Source organism: Carettochelys insculpta, chromosome 2 (genome assembly GCF_033958435.1).
Source record: "Carettochelys insculpta isolate YL-2023 chromosome 2, ASM3395843v1, whole genome shotgun sequence".
In the NCBI taxonomy this organism is placed as follows: domain Eukaryota; kingdom Metazoa; phylum Chordata; order Testudines; family Carettochelyidae; genus Carettochelys; species Carettochelys insculpta.
Genome location: NC_134138.1, coordinates 31,073,611 through 31,094,731, shown reverse-complemented (window position 1 = coordinate 31,094,731; position 21,121 = coordinate 31,073,611).

Genomic DNA, 21,121 nt, shown 5'->3' with positions numbered 1-21,121 from the left:
CGTCACGTCTACACGCGTCGGGCGCTATTTCGAAGTTAACTTCGACGTTAGGCGGCGAGACGTCGAAGTCGCTAACCCCATGAGCGGATGGGAATAGCGCCCTACTTCGACGTTGAACGTCGAAGTAGGGACAGTGTAGACGATCCGCGTCCCGCAATGTCGAAATTGACGGGTCCTCCATGGCGCCCATCAGCTGGGGGGTTGAGAGACGCTCTCTCCAGCCCCGCAGCTCACTGGTGGCCGCGTGGAGCGGCCCCTTAAAGGGCCCCTCCCCCGCCCTGACTGCAGGAGGCTGTGGCAACGTGCAGGCTGCAGGCTGCACACGCGGCGAGGAGCCTGCAGAGACCTCAGCCTCCGACAGCAGCCATGGCTGCCCAGCAGCCCCCCCAGCGCCCCCAGGGGACCCCCCCCAAGGGCAGCCAGGGCAGCCAGCCCAGCCAGAGGGCCAAGCAGTCTGGAAAGCGGCAGCGGGGCCCCTCTTGGACGGAGGCCGAGATGCGGGACCTGCTGGGGCTCTGGAGCGAGGAGGAGGTGCTCCAGGTAATGGGGAGCAAGAGACGGAACGCGGATGCGTTCGCTCGGCTGGCCGAAGGCCTGGCTGCCCGGGGTCACCCTGCCCACACTCCTGACCATGTGCGCAGCAAGGTGAAGGATCTGCGGCAGGGTTACGCCCGGGCCCGGGATGCGGCCAGCCGATCTGGGGCCGCCCCAGTCACTTGCCCCTTTTACAGGGAGCTCAGGGACATCCTGGGCTCCCGGCACACCTCCCCCCCTCCGGCCACCCTTGACACGTCGGCTGACGAGCCCCAGCAGGCCCTGCAGCCGGGCTCCGGCCCGGAGGTAAGCCCCGCACGCCAGGGGTCCCCCCCGGAGGCCATTCCTGGGACATCGCGGCAGCGGGAGGAGGAGGAGGAGGAGGGGGGCAACTCCTCCACCGATTCCAGCCTGCAGATCCTCCTCCTGCCATCCCGGAGCAGCAGCAGGGCCTCCGACCCCCGGGGATCTCCAGACCATGGGAGCGGACCCACAGGTAGGTACCCCTCTCTGGTGGACACCCCGGGGCTGGAGGGGCGGGGGGAACAGAGATGTGTCCAGGGCCCCCCACACACTCACATGGCCATGGCCCCAAGGACACCAGGGACAGGGCCCTCACAGCACTGCAGCCAGCAGCCCCTGCCCCCCGCCACCCTGCATGACAGTGCCATGCCCCATCCCCGGGCCAGGGGGGAGCGGAACCTCGAGGGGCCCCCGGGCGGAGGGGGTGGGACACCCCGCAGCAGCAGCATGCGATGGAGTGCGGGGAGTGCCAAAGGGAGACCCAGGCTGCAGATGAACCACCCGAGCCGAGGAGCTCCCAGGGCCAAAGGAGGATCCTGGCGCTACAGCTGGCAGGTGACACCTCTGCCCTGAACAAACAGGAGGGAGGAGCCGAGCTGGCTTGGAATTGGGGGGTGAGGGCGGGGGCCACAGGTAGAGGCTAGGGGAAGGGAGAGCTGGTAGGCAGCCAGCCTGAGGAGAGGGAAAGCTGCATCCCAGAGGGCCCCCCCCTTGGGGTCTTCTCCCCACAACGGGTTGGAAGGACTGTCTCTTCCGACAGCTGGTGCTGTCACTCCTGCCAGAAACTGGCCAGCTGTGGCCTAAGAAACGTCTCCTGCTCTCAGACCCTGCGGGGTGAAGTGAGAGTCGCTCCCACCAGGGGACGGGCTGCAGGGCAGGGGGACCCCTGAACCCCATCCATCACAGCAGCATCTCCCGGGGACGGGGATGGGGAACCTGCAGCACAGGGCGGCGGGGACAAAGGCCACGGCTCGGGGACCACACTAATGCCTGTCTCCATTCTTCTTTCCCCCCTCCTCTCCTGTGTCCTGCACCTGCACCTGCACCATCCGAAGGACCGGAAGAGAGCGCCGGCGAGGCGTCGGTCGTCCTGGAGACTCCTCCGGGACCCTCGCTCCAGGGAAGCCCCTCGGCCGAGGAACCACCGGCCCCGCGGAGGGCAAGACGGCGGACCCCGCGCCTACTACCGGCGGTGGCCACAGACCCCCAGCTGCTGGCCATCTTCCGCCGGCAGCTGGAGGTGTCGGAGCAGCACCTCCGGCTGCAGGAGCAGGCGCTGGCCTGGCACCGAGAGGCATGGGGGGCCCTTCTCCAGACCGTCAACCGGCTGATTGACTTCCTGGCCCCCCATGCCGCGCCGGCCGCGCCACCGCCCGCCATGCCCGCTCCTGCAGCCCCACCACCGGCTGCTCCAGCCGCCGCCGGCCCGTCCGCCGTCGCCCCACCACCTCCCCGCGAGGGCCACCGCGCCGAGGGACCCCTGGAGCCACCCGAGACTCGCCGGCGCCGATATCTTCCGGTGGAGCCCGCTCCCACCCAGCCGCGGACCAGACTGCAGGCCCGCCGGAGCTCCCGGCCGGGAACGCCCACTGGGGGCCTGTAGGGGGTGAGGGGCCTGGGACGTGGCCCCCCCCCCCGATGGACAGACTTTGGGGACTGGGTGGGTGGGTGGTGTGGGTGCTGCCCCTGCTTGCCCCGTCCCCCCTGTAAATAGTTCTCCCCGTTCTCCTCCCTGCTTTTTGGTTTTCTTTTGTTGATGGCGCACCCTGCTTGGAGTTTATTGTTGTACATAGTTTTATTCGTGCCCATCTTGCTTTTGTTACGTTTGTCCCTCCTTTTTGCTTTCCCTTTCACATGTCTATAGTTTTCTATTTAAAAAAAAAAAAAGGTTCAGCCAAAGAAAACATTTACGTTCACCCACAAGTTCGTGCTGTCGTTTCTCCTGGACGGGGGGCGGGGCGGTGGGGTGCTCCATGGTGGTGTGGGCGTTGAGGCAGGAGTGTGGGGGAGGAAGGGGCGGGCAGTCGGGGGCCTGGGCAGAGTTCACCCCGCGGCCTGGTCGTCGAAGTGGGCCCGCAGGGCTTCCCGGACCCGGGTCCCCTCTGGGTCCACCTGCCGACTGGGGGCAGTAGGTGGCTGGACGTGTGCCCTGCTGGCCTCGGCGGCCCAGCCCTGAAGGAAGGTCTCCCTCTTGCTCTCGACAAGGTTGTGCAGGGCGCAGCAGGCACCCACAATCTGGGGGATGTTGTTGGGGCTGGCATCCAGGCGGGTGAGGAGACATCGCCATCGTCCCTTGAGGCGGCCGAAGGAGCGCTCCACCACCTGGCGCGCACGGTTCAGGCGCTCGTTGAAGCGCTCCTGGCTGGCGGAGAGGTGGCCCGTGTAGGGGCGCATGAGCCACGGCCGGAGGGGGTATGCCGCATCCGCAATGATGCAGAAGGGCATGGTGGTGTCCCCCAGAGGGATCTCCCGCTGGGGGATGTAGGTCCCCACCTCCAGCCGGCGGCACAGGCCCGAGTTGCGGAAAACCCGGGCGTCGTGGGTGCTGCCAGGCCAGCCCACGTAAATGTCCTGGAACCGTCCCCGGCTGTCCACCAAGGCCTGCAGGACGACTGAATGGTAGCCCTTCCGGTTCACGTATCGGCCTCCGCTGTGGTCCGGGGCATGGATGGGGATGTGGGTCCCATCCAGAGCCCCGAAGCAGTTGGGGAAGCCCAGGGTGGCAAAGGCGGCGACAGTGGCACGTGGGTCCCCCAGCCTCACGAGCCTGTGCAGGAGCATGGAGTTGATGGCACGCACGACCTGCAGGGAAAGCACATGGGACAGCCCCAATGAGGGGTGAGCAGGGTGTGCATGGCCCTGCCCTGGCCTGCCCTGGCCCCCCTGGCCTGCCCTGCTCTGCCCTGGCCCCCCTGGCCTGCCCTGGCCCCCCTGGCCTGCCCTGCTCTGCCCTGGCCTGCCCTGGCCCCCCTGGCCCCCCTGGCCTGCCCTGGCCCCCCTGGCCTGCCCTGCTCTGCCCTGGCCCCCCTGGCCTGCCCTGCTCTGCCCTGGCTCCCCTGGCCTGCCCTGGCCCCCCTGGCCTGCCCTGCTCTGCCCTGGCCTGCCCTGCTCTGCCCTGGCCTGCCCTGGCCCCCCTGGCCTGCCCTGCTCTGCCCTGGCCCCCCTGGCCTGCCCTGGCCCCCCTGGCCTGCCCTGCTCTGCCCTGGCCTGCCCTGGCCCCCCTGGCCCCCCTGGCCTGCCCTGGCCCCCCTGCCCTGGCCTGGCCTCCCCCTGTGGGTTCTCTTACCTCCATGAGGACAGCCCCAACAGTGGCCTTTCCGACGCCAAACTGCTGCCCCACGGATCGGTAGCTGTCTGGAGTGGCCAGCTTCCAGACAGCGATGCCGACCCGTTTCTCCACAGGGAGGGCACGCCACATGGCAGTGTCCCGGTGCCTGAGTGCGGGGCTGAGCCACTGGCACAGCTCCAGGAATGTCTGTCAGGTCATCCTGAAGTTGCGGACCCAGTGCTCGTCGTCCCACTCCCCAAGCACCAGGCGCTCCCACCAGTCGGTGCTGGTGGGGTGGCTCCACAGCCGCCGGCGTGTGAGGCGGGGGGTGGAGCGGGGTGCTGCAGGGGTAAGGGCTGAGCCCCGCTGCCCCGGGGGCATCTCTTCCCCTGGGGCAGGATGGTGCTCAGCTGCCCCCAACATGACAAGAGCCAGGGCAAGCCCTGCTCCTGCCAGGAGGGCTGGCTGGACCTCTAGCTGCTGCTGCTGCTGCTGCTGCTGCTGCTGGGGGTCCATAACTGCGGCGCTCGGGGTCTGTGTGCCTATCTGGCTCGTCAGACCGCGTGCTGTGCAGGCTGAGCGTCTGTGGGAGGGGCCCTTTAAGGGAGCGGCTAGCTGTTGCCCCGGAAGCGCTAGCCTGCCCTGTGACCCTGTGTGCAGCTGTGCCTGGCATCCCTATTTCGATGTGTGGTACTTTGACGTGTAGACGTTCCCTCGCTGCACCTATTTCAATGTCGGGCTGCGCAACGTCGAAGTTGAACATCGACGTTGCCAGCCCTGGAGGACGTGTAGACGTTATTCATCAAAATAGACTATTTCGATGTCGCAACATCGAAATAAGCTATTTCGAAGTTGGGTGCACGTGTAGACGTAGCCTACGACTGTTAGCTATGAAGAGATAGACACATCTCCCTGTCCTTTCAGGTGTGAGGACAAGAGGGACATGTGTCATGGACTGTTTTCTAGATTTATTTTAGGATTGAATCCTTAAGTCTAATATCATTAGTTAGTCTCTCCTGGACAATGGAACTGTAACAGGTTTCAGTGATTCTCAAACTTTTTTCTGTTGGTGACACCCTCATACAACCAGCCTCTGAATGCAATCACACGTATAAATTAAAATCACATTTTTCATATTTAATGTTATTTTAATTGCTAAATATATAACCCAATTCTATAAAATGAATTTCTTCTTCCTCAATGCTTTTAAATTAAGACTAAAAGACATTTTTATTGAATTATTTTTATAAGTAGAAAAGAGTTTTTGAACAGGTACTGTTTAATACTGGGGAGGCATAAAAAAATGTTGTCAGTCTCGCTTATACAATAGACTTACATACGTGCCAGACTTTAAAATTATAAATTAAGTTTTCTTTAATGATCTAAGTATTCTGATTGGTCTGTGGGTTAATGAAGCTCTTCAGCTGCCCAACAATCAAGCCCTCAAATATTGTCTTTGGTCCCATCTTTTTAGTCTGAGGACAAGTCTGCATACAGAATATTACAATTCCTGGAATCCAATTTCTTTAAAATGATGGTAATATTATTATATATATTAAGAACAACAATCACTGCATTATATGTTTGCAACTCCTTCCAAAAGAAATACACTGCATTGTGGCAGAAAAGCATCTGTATTTTTCTTAAAATGCTAGATTTAAATGATCTATTCTACAGCTGTTGACCACTGTTTCCTGCATATACCTGTGACCACTATATAATAAACAGGGAGTCTCATGACCTATAATTTACATTAACTAACTCCATATGTGAGTTACAGACAAGTGACTTCAAAAGGTGCTGATGAACCTAGTTTGTTCACAAAGGCAACAGAATGAAAACAAAGGAACTCCCCCACCCGGCCTCAAAACACTTAATAACCACATTGCATTGCAGGGTCCTGTGTGCCTGTTCAAGCTCTGCAATTAAGTGCAAATGTATCACAAACATAGGCCTGACAGTGGAGGCTTAATTTGACAGTGGAGGCTTAATTGTGAGAGTAATTCCACTGAAGTCAATGAGCCACTCACGATGACATAAAGCAGGAATCATCCACTGAAGCCAATCAAATTATATTCATCTAAAACTGGTGTAACTATGAGGAAAATCAAGCTGTTGCCTTCAGTGCAATTACTTATATGTCAGTTTCTAGGATCAGGCCCATAAACAATAATATCCTCAATTCACCCATCCAGATGAACCACTACTACTAACATTGTCGTTTACCATACATTTGTGCCTTTCAGTCTCCCTTTTTATGTGGTGCAGAACAGCTGGTGACCAGTTGATAGCTGAAGATAATTAACCTTTAATTATTGCCAGTTACATTTTCACCTGTTCCACTTACAAATCCCTGGAAAGTCTATGAAGGCTAATTGTCACATTCTGCTCCTTTCCCAGCTAACGAGGTGTGGGGGAACAGCCCTTCCCCATGAGGAAGTTAACCCTTTGCCTTTCAGCCTTTCCTTCTCACTTTTCAGCTGCTGTTCAGTCACCAATAGAAAAATTAGAATTAACTTGCACAGTGCCAGGTTATTATTAATTAGTGCTATTTGGCAGCTCCTTTTGGAAAGAGAAGACTGAAGCAAGCATTTTCTTTTAATGATAAAAATGAAAGCAACAAAAAAGACTAAACATAGTAAATGTTGAAAAAGGGAGGAGCCAAAGCTATCAGGAAAAAATATGTATCAGGAAAAAAAATTGTATTGTTGGTAGACAAATTTAAAGAGGAATGATTAGCTAATGCCACGTGAAGGTGTCTACCTTTCTTCTCACTTATATAACTGGAAGAGTTATACTTGCCTCATAAGATTTGGTGCAGCTTAATTCACGACTTTTATTCAGGATCATGTACTATGAGAAGCTCTTATGGATGATGAAACTAAAGTACCACAGTGCAACAGCTTCTTTCTTCATATTTAATCCAGAATAGAAGAGGTTGTGGAACAGATATGCTTTTTCCCCAGAGACTCATTGGATAAAAAAATGAGCACTGTCCTGCACTTGCTCCTTTGTGCTGTGTGTGTTGATAAGCTTTTATTACGGTGGCTGGACTGTCTTTGATGTTGTTTTATTGTGCTGTTTTGCCCTTCCCCAATGTAACCCATGAACATCCAACTTTCTATCAACTGAGCACACACAACAGGTCATTGCTTTCATTTGTGCAACACAGTTTTGTACTCTCCTGGGGGGACAACAGGGGTTCTTAAGACATATATTTAAAATCAAAACTTTTTTAGTACTCATGTAAAGTGATGAGTACTAAGTACTCAGATCTCAAGAAAGGGGCTAGATACTGAAGGGCACCAATTCAGTAATTAAAATCCCATAGGAAACAAGTGTAAAAGAAAAAGAAGGAGTTGCTAATTTTCAGTGAGACTTTATTTAGGGCACAATTACAAACTATAACAATGCACAGGAAATCTAGGAAGTAAGGTAATGGACCACCTGTTTAACCAGATCTTCAGTGACCTGCAACTGAAAACAGAGTCATACAAGAAACAGAAAACAGATCAAATTACAAAGGATGAAAATTATATGTATAAAAGTAAGCATGTAGAGGCAAAGTTAGAAAGGCCCAGGCAAAAACCTAAGATTAAATTAGCAAGGACTATAAACAGTAATAGGAATTAATTTTATATATTCATAGTGAGACCCTTATGTCAAATACCTTCTTTGGTTTAGTTGTCTCCAAAAAAGTTAATAGTGATCACATGACACATCTACACTACACAGCTTTTAGCAGCAAGACTGTGTCAACACAGCCCTGTGCCTAAAAGTCTGAGTGTGTGAATGTTGCTTGCTGGCACTTTTACCAACAAAATATTTTCATCCCCTATAAATGGCTTTCTCTTTGTATGCAGGAGGATGCTCCTGCTCACAAAGCAGTATTCATGTTTGTACCTGCTGCACAAAACTTTGTTATCCATGGGGGAGAGGTGTTAAGCACTCATGAATGACAAAAGTTTGTTGATTGAGTGCAAGTGTAGACAGACCTATGGACAACATGGAGTAAGATCTGAGGCTAACACTGAAAAAGAACAAGCTAAGAATTATTTAAGGCATTTCTACACTACACAGTTAGTTACTTTAGTTGACTTAAGTTCCATTAACACAGAAACACCACTGTAGTTACATTGCTGTTGCATATCTACAGTACACTACTTGTGTTGGTCTAGTGCATCCATAGTCTTCTGCATCAACACAAAGCTATCCCACTGTGCAATTTGCCACCATCAGCCACCAGATGTTCTGGGAAGAGTTTGCAATGCCTCTTGTGGGCAGGCTCAGCATACCATGATACGGTTTTCTCCATCCCATCATTCCATAGGCTTCTTAGTATAGTTCCCAATGCTTTTTAACAGTGTCTGCAACCTGTGAGACTGCCATTTCTGTCTAAAACCATTGGACCTTGCACAGCTCTCCAGTATTGCGATATGCGTTATGAACACAAAGCATCTGCTTCTGCAGTATTTCATGAGCTGTGATTCTAATGATGCCATGACATCTGCCTGGCTGTGTGCCCTATACAGAAACAATTCAAGATTTCTCTAGGCATTCGCTGAGCAGCTGCACATGGCAGACCATTGGCTTTGGGTGCAAGAAACAAGCACTGAGTGGTGGGATTAAATCGTTATGCAGTTGTGGGATGATGAGCAGTGACTACAGAACTTGCAGATGCACAAAGCCATCTTCTGGAATTTGGGGCAGAGCTGGCCCCAGCCCTCTGGCACAGGAACACCTAAATGAGAGCTGCCCTCACTGTCAGCATACCAACCCCTTGATCCCGTGTGAGGGTCTACAATCTGAGGCTCTTGAACTGCATGCAGCTCTTTAAGGACTTCCTTGTGACTTCTGACTCTGTAATTGCAAAATAAAATAAAATAAAATAAAAAAAACCCCTCCTGATTATTTTGGATAAACAGTGGAGGTCTAAAAGCCCAAAAATGAGCAACTCATATCTAAATAGCAAACAATATGTGATCTCGAAACGTTGGATAACTCCCCCTCAGTGTCCTCCAGAGAAAGAGAAGTTCAGGAATGAAAGTCAGGAAGACAGTGGTACAAACACACACTTAAAGTATGAGGAATAGTAACAGAGAAGTAGCCATGTTAGCCCGTATTCTATCAAAACAAAAAAGCAGTTCAGTAGCACTTTAAAGACTAACAAAATAATTCATTAGGTGATGAGCTTTCATGGGGCAGACTCACTTTTTCAGATTGTAGCCATACCAGTATGAGGAAATAGAATATGTAAAAAGTTTGTGAACATCCTGCAGTAAGCATTTATTGCATTACAAATCATTGAAGATGGGTCCACTTTATAAACTTCTGTCTACAGAAGTCACTGTCGATAGAGTTTTGCCTACAGAACCTCTGTGTACAGAACACGTACACACCTAATAGGGACTCCCCCTGTCAACACCCTCTGTTGACACAGAGTAGCCAGACTGCCCAGCCTTCTGTCTATAGAACAGCCCACCAGAAGCTCTGAAAACAAGGCTTCCAGGTTAACTGTAATCCTTTTCTGTCAATAGAGAGCCCCCGGGAGGGTCTACACTATCCTGACTACAGAATCTGTCTGCAGAAGCTCTATGCCTCAAACTTTCAAGACAGAATTCTTCTGGGAGAAAGGTTGTGTTCTGTTGACAGATTCTAGACTGAATGTATTTGTAGTGCCAACGCTCCCTAGTTTTCTTGAGAGAAGGCCTCTTCTGTAGAGAGAACTTTGTAGTGTAGACGCAGCTTTTGTGTGTGCTGTTCTTAAAAAGGGTTACAAAAAGTATAGTTTGATGTTATATATTAAGGACTGTCTTGTATTCACATGCATTGTGGCTCTTGAATTATTGAGTTTTTTTACTGAGTTGGGAAAAATGGCTCATCTTGCTATTTTGATTGCCAACCATTGATCCCATGGGTCATGAAACCTTAAACCAGCCTCTTTAAGAGCAGCAAAGAGTGCTTCAACAAGCTCAGCAGGTGCAGAATGACTTTTGAACTTACATTTAGCCGTTTAAAGGGCCCTGGTGCTGTCTCTTTGCCAGGTGACCTCAGCAAGGAAAATATCTCCATGGTCATAGATGCCTGATGTACACATTATATCTCTGAAATGAAAGTGGAGAAATTTCACCCAGGTTGGAGCATTGAGGTGGATTGTTTGTCCGCTGCTTTTTAGCTGCCAGATGCCAGGACTAAAAGAGGGATGCAACAGGGAACTACGAGGATTAGCGAGGCTTTGAAGGAGCATTTGAGCAACAATTCACAGTGATGTGTGTTGCTATAAAGTATGAGCCAGGCACAGTTCTTTTTGCACAGTGGTATAAACTTTGTATTGCTGCGAGTGTGCTAATGTATCATGCCAAATGCACCTGTTTGTATGGCCACTTAATTTTAGCTGCAAAATCCAAATGCTGGAGACTAATAAAAATGAAGTAGCTTTCCATAAAGCAATTTTTGTTCCACACCCATTCAAACATCTCTGTTGCATGGCAATGTTAACTTTGTACATACAGGCAAAATTATCTTTCAAGGGAAAGGAAGAGGAAAATCACAAACACATATGATAACACTACTCTCATAGCTGGGTGTATGTCCAGCTGTTCTTGTGCAAAATCTTCCTCTGCGTGGAGTGCCTGGCGGTACGAATACAGGCCTGGAAGATAAAAGGAATGTTAGGGAGGGGAGCGTTGGTAGGTTCTGGAAAGCAGCTCTGTATGGGGAGGTGAGCCAGGATATCTTCCTCTTGGCAGTCACTGATATGAGTAAGATGTCTTCACCCTCTTATTTGTATGTCTGTTGACGGCTGATCAGCTGATTCTGGAGCCAGAGATTTTATCACAGAAGGGGCAGGTATGGGTTGCTGTTGGAGGGGCATGGGGCAGTTTTTGCTGCTCTTTTCTTCTACTCCACTTCTCCTTGTCTGTGTTGCAGCAGGATCTTTCAAACTGCACCACCTCCTAATTCAGGGGTCAGCAACCCCTGGCACAGGTGCCAAGAGTGGCACACAAGCTGATTTTCATCAGCATGGCTGTGTCTACACGTGCCCCAAACTTCGAAATGGCCATGCAAATGGCCATTTCGAAGTTTACTAATGAAGCGCTGAAATGCATATTCAGCGCTTCATTAGAATGCGGGCGGCAGCCGCGCTTCGAAATTGATGCTCCTTGCCGCCGCGCGGCGCGTCCAGAAGGGGCTCCTTTTCAAAAGGACCCCGCCTACTTCGAAGTCCCCTTATTCCCATGAGCTCATGGGTTTTCTGGAAATGGTTTTTCAGAATAGCTTATTTTGAAATGGGGCATCTACACACAAAATGCATATTGAAATGGCACTCTGCTATTTTGAAATAGGATGTCTAGCCACAATGGAGCCTATTTCAGATTAGAGCCATTGGGTACATTATAGCTTATTTTGAAATAGCCCCTATTCCTTGTCTACACAGGACCAATTCCTAAATATCTGTGTCGGAATAGGCACTATTCTTCACAGAATGAGATTTACCAAATTCACAATAAGCCATCTGCTATTTCAAAATTATTTCAAAATAGTAGTTGTATTGTGTAGATGCTTGTAAAGTTATTTCAGAATAGTGACTGTTATTCTGAAATAACTTTGCTATGTATCGTGCTGGGGCTTGCTAACTTGCTCTAGAATCAAAATAAAGTCCTGGCTTCCCACACCATCAGATCTCTCCATCACCTGATCCCTATCTTTCTCCACCTCTACTTCCTACCCTCTACACCATGGTTTCCCAAACTGTGGGGGCATGCCCACCGGGGGGCATGAAGAAATTCCAACCATCAACAGACGCAGAAATAGGAGGCTGAAGACGTCCTACTCGTTATTAGTGACTGCCAAGAAAAGGCAAGGTGACCCAGCCCCCCGCCCCCCCGTTGTCATTCTCCCCATCCCAAGGAAGAGCCAGCCTTTGCTTATGGCTCTCAGCCCCTGCCATTTCACATGGGTGACCTGGTGCAGCTGCTATAAAAAGCAGGCATCCAGTGAAGGCCCATGTGGAGTTAGCTGCCTCCTGCAACTGAGTGTGGGTTGAGGGTGAGCGGGAGGATGGGGTTAGATGGGGGGTGGGTGGAGTCTGGCTTTAGGAGATGGGAGGGGCTCGAGAGGGCAGGTCACAGGCAGCTTGGGTGGCTGGCCTGAGGCTCCGGTGGGCAGCTCATGGGCAGCTCAGGCTGCTGGCCCCGGCAGCTCATGGACAGCTCAGGTGGATGGCCCCGGCAGGGCTGGGGCTTGGGCGGGCAGCTTGGGAGGCTGAACCTGGCAGCACAGGGCTTGGGTGGGCAGCCCCAGCAGCATGGGGCTCAGACTGCATCAGGCACCAACAAGGTTGAGCCTGTGCCAGTAGCCTGTGTGGTCCATAATCACTCTCCTAGGATTCCCCAACTTACGAACAAAATGCAGCATCACCTTTCATATTAAATTCATTTGTTTCTACTGTTTCTGATGTTAAATTACATTTTTATTAAATTTTTGGGCCAAGAAAAGCTATTTGTGCTTATTTTTAATTTTGAATAGCATTTTTATATCAAGATTTTGTGTTTATTTTAAATTGCAAATTGAATTTTTCATTAAAAGGGGGTTGGATGATGATAAAGAAGAGGTGGGGAGGCCTGAGGGTTTCTCAAAAATCAAAAGGAGGGTATGATGCCAAAAAGTTTGGGAACCACTGCTCTATGCTCTGGTGGCAGCTGACTCTAGCTGTTCCACCATGTATCCACAGGCCTCTAAGTACTGAAGTTGGAGTTGCTACTAAGGATGGCATGCAGCTGCTTGTTACAGTGGCATGTCTGTGGCTCTGCACTAGAGTGACAATTCACCTCTCTTGCCGTCTGGTGAAACACCAACAATAGCTCTTTGATTTTTTGCATGGTTTGCTGTGTGTCCCTGTCATAGCCCTTCTTTGGAGTGCCCCAAGCAACATGGCCATCAATATCAAAACTCCCATAACTAAAGCAGATTTGTGACTTCACAGCCTCCTCTCCCTACCAACACAATGAATCCAACAATTCCAGAGTACTCCAGGCTGGATCACATTTGTTACTTAGAGATGGTTTGTTCACCTGGGCAGTTGCTATGCGAGTTCTTCACATTGAGCAAACAGGAATAAAATTTTCAGAATTTGGAGTGGTTTTAAATGGGATGGGTGTACCATGACTGTTTATCCGTCTGCAGGGCAGCGGAGTTCAAGCCAGTGACCAGAACGGTCACAGTGGCCTTCTGGAGGCCAATGCATCACTATAACTATGTTGTCCCAAGAGGTATGCCTCTTGCTCAGGTGGTGAGTTACAACAGTGAGAAAAACATTATAGCATGTATGCTGCCATAGACAGGTTGAGGTAAGTTGCCATAAGGTGATTTAACTTTGTAATGTAGACAAATTAGATGTCTTTAAGTTAGCAAGACCAGGTGAAATACATCCTAAAATACTTGAGAAAAGGGTGAAGAAACCTCTGAGCTGTTAAAAATGATCTTTCAGAACTTGGTTGGGAGAGGTTCCTGAGGAGCAGAAAAGGTCAAATGCGGTAGCTAGCTGCTAAAAAAAAGGGAGAAAAAGGACATCCCAGGGAATTATAACCCAGTCGGCTTAACTTTGATACTCAGAAAGATTTGGAACAAATAATCAAACATTCTATTTGTAAGCACCTAGAAGAAAATAAAGTAATAAATAACACTCAGCATGGCTCTGTCAAGAACAAATCATGTCAAACCAACCTAATATAATTCTCCGACAAGTCTTGTGGATGGGGTAAAGCAACAGATGTTATATCTTGACTTTTTGTAAGATTTCTGATACTTTCTCACCTGGCCTTCTCATAAGCAAACTAGAAGAATACACCCTCAACAAACCCTACAAGAAAGTGTGTGTACAACTGCCTGAAAAGTCATGCTGAGAATAATCAATGGTTCACACTCAAGCTGGAAGGGAAATATCTAGTGTTCCACAAGCTGTGTCTACACTTGCATTCCTCTTGCGAAAGAGGCATGCAAACGAAGGAAATAAAAATGCAAATGAGGCACTTATTTACATATCCGGTGCCTCATTTGCATAATCTATTTTTGAAAGAGCTTCTTTCAAAAATAGGAAGAAATGTAGATGGGGCTCTTTCAAAAATTAAGCCATCTTCAAAAAAACACTTCTTCCTGAAACAAAATGGGAAGAAGGGTTCTTTCGAAGATGGGCTTTTCTTTCAACAGAGCCCCCTCTACACTGCTCTCTTTTTCTGAAAGAACCTCTTTTGAAAAGAGATTACACAAATGATGTGCCAGATATGTAAATTGGTGCCTCACTTGTAACGGAGGGGTCTGAGTGGACAGCACAGTGATGCAACCAAAGACAAAAAGGTTACACAAAGGCGTTCCACCAGTGGCAATCTGCCCCAGGTTTTACCCCGCAACCTGTCTCTATGCCAACGGGGTTCTAATCCCATAAGGTTTACAGGGTTGTGACGTACTGCTCCGTTCCCAGGAAAGGACGACAGACAACAGGGATAAGTTCAACCCAACAAGCTATTTATTAGGAGTGAAAATATTCTTTTTCTCTTTTTAAATTATGTATTTCTTTTGTACTAAAATAAATTATGTGTTTCTTTTATACTAAAAGCTACAACTAGCTAATTTCCCTATCTTTCTAGGCCTAGCACAGGATTATTTCACTTATAGACTAATAGCCTTCAAATCAATGTATTACCACAACAGCAACACTATACTAACCCCTCCTATTACTTACTTTGGGTCTGAGGGTACTCATAATATTCTTCATCGCATGCTGTAAATGGAAGAATTGTTACAGAGCTGTTTATTAATCTTATTTATATCCCTGGCTCTTCCTGAGGTTTACCAGGGTCACTCAACCCTAGGCCGAATTACCTTGGGGAGCAGATCTTATAAAATAAATTTACCTATACTATGCTATAGGATTCTTTTTGTATTAAGTGGGCTGCCCTGCCGGCCAAACAGGGGAGAGCCCGATAAATATGGGATTTCCACAAAGGTACTTCCCTTGATTACAATGGGGTTTTCCTATTTACAGGTTATCCCCTTAACAATAATGGGGTTTTCCTACAAGAGGTTTTCCCCTCAAAAATGGAACTGCTTATTCTGACCACCTGATTACAGGTAGCCTTTTACTGCAGAACCCAATCACCCTTGAAGGGCTATACTGCTGGGGTTATCCCAGTTAATGGGTTTGCCCTCAGCTGCTCTACCCCTCCTAAATAGTGGGGGAGCTGACAGCTGTGTATAATAACGAATATAGGCTATACTAACTTATCTAGTCTTCTATTTGCCTGTATTATTTTCAGGCTAGGTCAATAAGACCGGCCTCCTGTGCTTTACAATTGGACACTAGAAAGTAAGGATCACAAAATATAAGACGCGTCTAGATTTGCTCTATATCTCTAACCCTTCTGTGCACATGACAACAATAAAAGATTATAAACATCAATGTAGCTATGAGAACGAACATAGATAACAGAAAAAACACATATCCTGTATCCATTTCTAACACATATAACAACAAGCAAACACACAACACAAACAGTAAAACAGACTCATCCAGCTGCTCATGTTACTGGGAGATCTGATTGTTTTCTAAATACCTCTACTATCCTGTTCTGTAGTCCGGGCGCCGGGCCCATGGGTCTCTTCCCTTGAGGCTAGGAAAGGATGACCCTCACGGCGTGCTTATACGGCAGCCGCGGACAGGTCTGACAGGAAAGTAAAGGGGAGGAAAGAAGCCAGGAGGAAAAGACCGGCGTGGTAGACAAAAACCTCCTGGAAAAAGGCAGGCTGTGTTTCCACCGCCGGCCTGCAGGGGACGGCGGCTGAAAGGGCAGGGCTGCTTCCGCGGCTTACCCGTGCAGGGCACCTGCAGGCGCGGTCTGCCAGGTGAGCCCCCCAGATAAAATCACTGGGGCCTTTAAAAGTGATTTCAGCTCTCGATAAGGCTGGAGCTCTTCTGTTCTTCTCTTGGTGTCTTCTATGGCCCACGGCGGCTAGCGTGTGATGATTGACATGACGCTCAGCGTCGGCTTCTTCTGCCAGCGGTCTTCGGCTATGGGCGAGAGTCCAGCTTTTGACACAGTCTTTTGGTCTTCCGATCCGCTTCCTTCTTCGTCCTCCGGCGGACTGCCTGGCTGCGGGTTGCACTCCAGAATTTATAGAGCCAGGGCGGACCTGGTTGGACACCTCCACCTGCCAGGTCTGCACCTGCGTTGCCCCGGCAACCAGGATGCACTCTCTAATTGCATATTCATGAGCATCTAGAATCTACCTATCGGATCACAGGATTTCAAACCTTAACTTATGAATATTTATTAACCTCATAAATATTCATTTTAACCGGCCTTCCTAACGGCCATCCTATATCCCTTACACTATACCTATTTGTATAATCCCTTTAGCATTACATTTTGAGGAAAATTTTTCTTTATTTTTATTTTATTTTTATGTGGACTGATAGAGAATAAAGTCAGGAAAACTAAAATAAGAATTTTTACTTTTAAAATGTTCAGCTTCTGTAGGCTGTCTGGCAAAGGTAGTGGAAGACACACAAACCTCACAGCCCATGGCCAGGGACATATTCTCTTTAAAGAGGAATTTACAACAACTTGCATTTTCAAATTCCTTCATTTGCATGCCTCTTTTGAAAGAGGAAATGCAGTCATAGACACAGCTATGGGGATCAGACATGGGTCTGATTCTGTTCAATATTTTCATTAATTTGTGTAATGGCATTGAGAGAATGCTTAAAATGTTTATTGACAATACTGTGCAAATCACATGGTAATGATCAATTGGCAAGAGCAGATGGGAGAGATGTCCAATTTTGCCAAAAAAGTTGGGATAGGCAAAACAGAACTTAAAAAAGGGACTGCCCCAGCCAAAATCTTCTGATTCTCTATGAAGCCCTGAAACCTTTTTGTTCACATGGAAGTGCTTCCTTGTGGGCTGAGAAACATGACAGAGCACAGCACTTACTGCTCTCCACCATCATCCTTTTCACGCCCCTTCAAAAAATGAAGAACCAATGGCCCTTGTAGCCTAGTGTCAGACTGGTTTTTTGGTCTCTCTCTGAGGAAATAATTCACTTGTCTTGTCTTACGCAGTAAACAACATTCCATATGAGTGCTGGCATAACACCTATCTCAGAGAACTGTAAGGGACCTTCAGAGGTCATCAAGTCCAGCCCCCTGTCCTCACAGCAAGACCTATCACCATCCCTGACAGATTTCTTTTGCCTTTTTAAAAAATCTATTTGCCTCAGATCCCTAAATGCTCAAACCACTGAGCTATACCTGCTAAAGAGGAATGGTATCACATTTTTTGGTTTATGTTCTGTACCTCTGTTACTATAACCCTGTATCTTATAGGCTTATTTATTTATTTATTTATTTACTCTGTCCTGAGCTGATGGTTTCAATGATTTTTCCATAGCCCTTACATCTTTCCCTGATCTGTATGCTGATCTGTGAAGGCTCTCTTTCGGCACATATTCCTCTGTGAGGGAACTCTGAACATTGTATTCATATTATTTAAGCCTGGTTATTTTGTAATTGGATACCATTCCCGTCAAGCCAGTTTTATAAGAGAATACTCATGTAATGCTCCGAGGTGGGGGTGGGGAGCACAAGGAGAAAGGGATGTTGTTCATAGCCTAGGTCTCTGAGTTGGCTCTATGTTCCTAGGGCTTCCAGCAATGAACTAGGTCAGTGGGGCCCTTTACATCAATGCATCTTTTTAGACACTGTACACCGCATGCTTTTATTCCTACTGTACAATGTGTTCTTGTGTAATTACAAATATATGTTTCCCATCACCACAAAGACTTCACATTGCTCAAAGCAAAACTTTCTTCAAAGGCTTTAAACTGTTAAAGGGGAGGCCCCCTTCTGAGAGCTATGATTGCTTGGGGTGATTCCTTCTTTAACTCATCCACAGTAGAACCTTCAGCCAAATTCAACTGGCCTGCATCACACGGTGTCTGCATTGGCCCCAGGGTTGCATGTCAGCCTTGGAAAAGGGCATCACTGAATTTTTAAATGTAAACTGAAAAAAAAATTGTTACAGTCTGTTTGTCCCAACCGGACACAAGGGATTGGAACCATTTGTTCTCCATCAGCTAAAACCTAGGGGAAGAAAATGGATTTGCTGATAAGAGGATGTTTCCCACACTGCATATGTTCATTCACTAGCTGTGGCATAGAAAAAGAAATTCATTTGCTAGCATCAGGAATAAGAAAGAGCCAGATCTTGAAAACACTTCCTGTTTATCTATATATAGCTATAGATATGAATACACAGTATGTACATTAGTAATACACACAGTACGCAAGGCAACAGCACTTAGTACCACAAGTAATCCCACTGCAGCCAATGTTTTAATAATAGTCAGTAGGACTACTCATGTCAATGGATTCTAATAAGTATTTATAGGATTGGGACCCACATTTTAGAAGTGTGTAAGACAGAAAAAACATGGATACATACTTTTATGCTACATTCACATACTCACATCTGTACAGAGCCATGAATCATGGTATTTAAACATATCACAATGCTGGCAGGCCTGGGTTGCAGGCCTAAGGGACAGAACCTGCAACCATTGGGTCTAAAGCCCTGTACTCTACCATGTGAGCTGAAGGCCATGTGCCTCTCAGTTGAGGCTGTAAAGCAGATACTTCACACACCCCAGATGAGGTCTCAGTGCTTCTGAGTACTACAGTATCATAGAGGGAGCATAAGCCAGATTTCTTCAAAATGTTTCAAAACTTTTTCCATCATAGTCCTCTGTTTTCACAACTTCAGTAGAATGGTGGCACTTATGTGCCCCCTTTACACTCATATTGCAATATGTACAATTTTTAGTGTGTCGACCCTTCACGACACCCCTGTGAGGTAGGAGAAAGAACCCTATTAATCACATTTTTAGAGATGGGGCGCAAAAAGACATACTAAGGTAATTCAGCACCAAATGCCTGTTGATTTCAGTTTGGCACCTAAGTGCCTTTAACAGTCTGGTCCTAGCATCACAGAAGAATTCTTCCATAGTGGGGAGATCTGAGCCCCAGCCCCTCCTAGTGCTAGCCTATAACTCTAGCCAAAGGTCATCTCTTCTCACAGTTTTAGATGCCCAATTGGAAACTTTCTGTGTGTGTTCCCTGCCTCATTTTTCAGAATTAATTTATCAGAAAAGAGTTGTTTAAAAATAGCTTTAATTCCTCAACAGTTTGGAGTAGCAACATAAAATTTGACATAAGGATAGACTTGCAGACAGTTAAATGTATAGTAGAATAACTCCCTGGGTGGACACTTCATACAGAACAAGAGTACTATGTAAGCTGAGCCAGGAAAATGCACTTTTATTCCAGAATAAGACTGGCTATTATGAGGAGTTATACAATATAATTATAGCAATGTACTGATATAATTATGTTGGTAAAATTCCCTATGTTGAGAAGCCTTATCCCTTTGTGGCTATTAGTGAATTTATATGAGCTATGAAGGAGGCAGGATAGCTTCTGAACTTCATCTCTTGGCAAGAACTGAATGACGCTGATGGGAATAAGAGGCGCTGTTTGTGTGTCACAGTTTACCAAGGTGACATCTTTACAGGGTTGTTAAAATTACTCTGAAAGTTTGATCTGTTATAAACTACTGATTATGGGATCAAAATGTCATTGGTGACATACGACTGTTACTTTTCTGCAGAAGAAATATTGCAGTAGATTACTTTCACCAAATCATTCAGAATAATACTAATACCACAATGTCACTCCAGTTAGCATTGTATTCTTTATTCCAGTTACTACCATAACTGGTAGTGTTCTCTTTTTTCCTTCTTTTGTCTTTCTCCACTATTTATTGGCTATTTCTTCTGAGCAAGGACTGTTACTATGGCCTACAACTGTGATAGCATCTCAATGTTAGCTGTAACCTTTATTATTATTTGCATTGAAGGCATGCCTAGGACCTCCAGTCATGGTTCAGGACCCCACAGTGTGAGAGGCTCTACAAATAGAGTAAGAAGATGGTCCCTCTCCCTACGAGCTTACAACCTTATTAAAGGCATAGATGTTGTGTTACTGAAACACAAATAGTACTAACAATAATTAACACAGCTTGTCACACACACGCTGCCAGAGGCCCATGCCCTCAGCTGGTGGTATGGTGTTTGGAAATTAGATAACTGGGCCCTGTGCACTTTAAATTCCATGATTCCAAACAGATTCTGTCACTACCACTGGATGGATTTTCTAGCAGCGTTCCCTGTAAGCTGAGCCCTTGGGTATCCACCTAGGAAAGATTCATGTGCTGTCCCGCTGATTAGGAGAGTGTCCACATCACCTAGCAGGCAGCATCTGATTCTACTGGGTGTTGCTCATCCACACATGCCTTGGCGCATAATAAAGTTTAATTTACACATAGATAGAAAAAAACAGAGGGAAAACTGGTCTCTAGGCAGATGTTCAGGGGTAGCTGTTCTATTTAGGACAGACTTTGAGAGTCACAGAGGCTGCCAAGCCCCCTGGCACTAATGCTGACCCCTCAAAGTCTCCTGTAGTTTAAGTACACATTACATCACAGCCTCAACCATCCAGATAGTCTGGAGTTTCAGTTTAACTCTTCAGAGACACATGATAGCAAAAGCCAACAGATACACAGAGAATACTTACATAGTATTCAAAGGAAATTACTCTTAACTTAGCACTAGAAATACATAGACCTCGACAAAATAATAAATATGTGTAAGCATATTTCCTTGGCCCAGTTTTCTCACTATTCTGGAGAGGTCTTTGACTTATGTCAGAGCAATCTCCTGGCTCCTGCTCCTGCACGTTGCTTTTCAGCATCATGGAATGCCTCCGTCACTCTGGCCTCTTTCTCCTGTTGTAGGTTCAACTTCTTCTACTTCTTCGTTTTTCCAAAATAGATGGAGAGAGGCCCTGTCTTTTATAATTCCCATTTCCTTTGTCAGGTTACCTATTCTGGCTGTGTCTACAC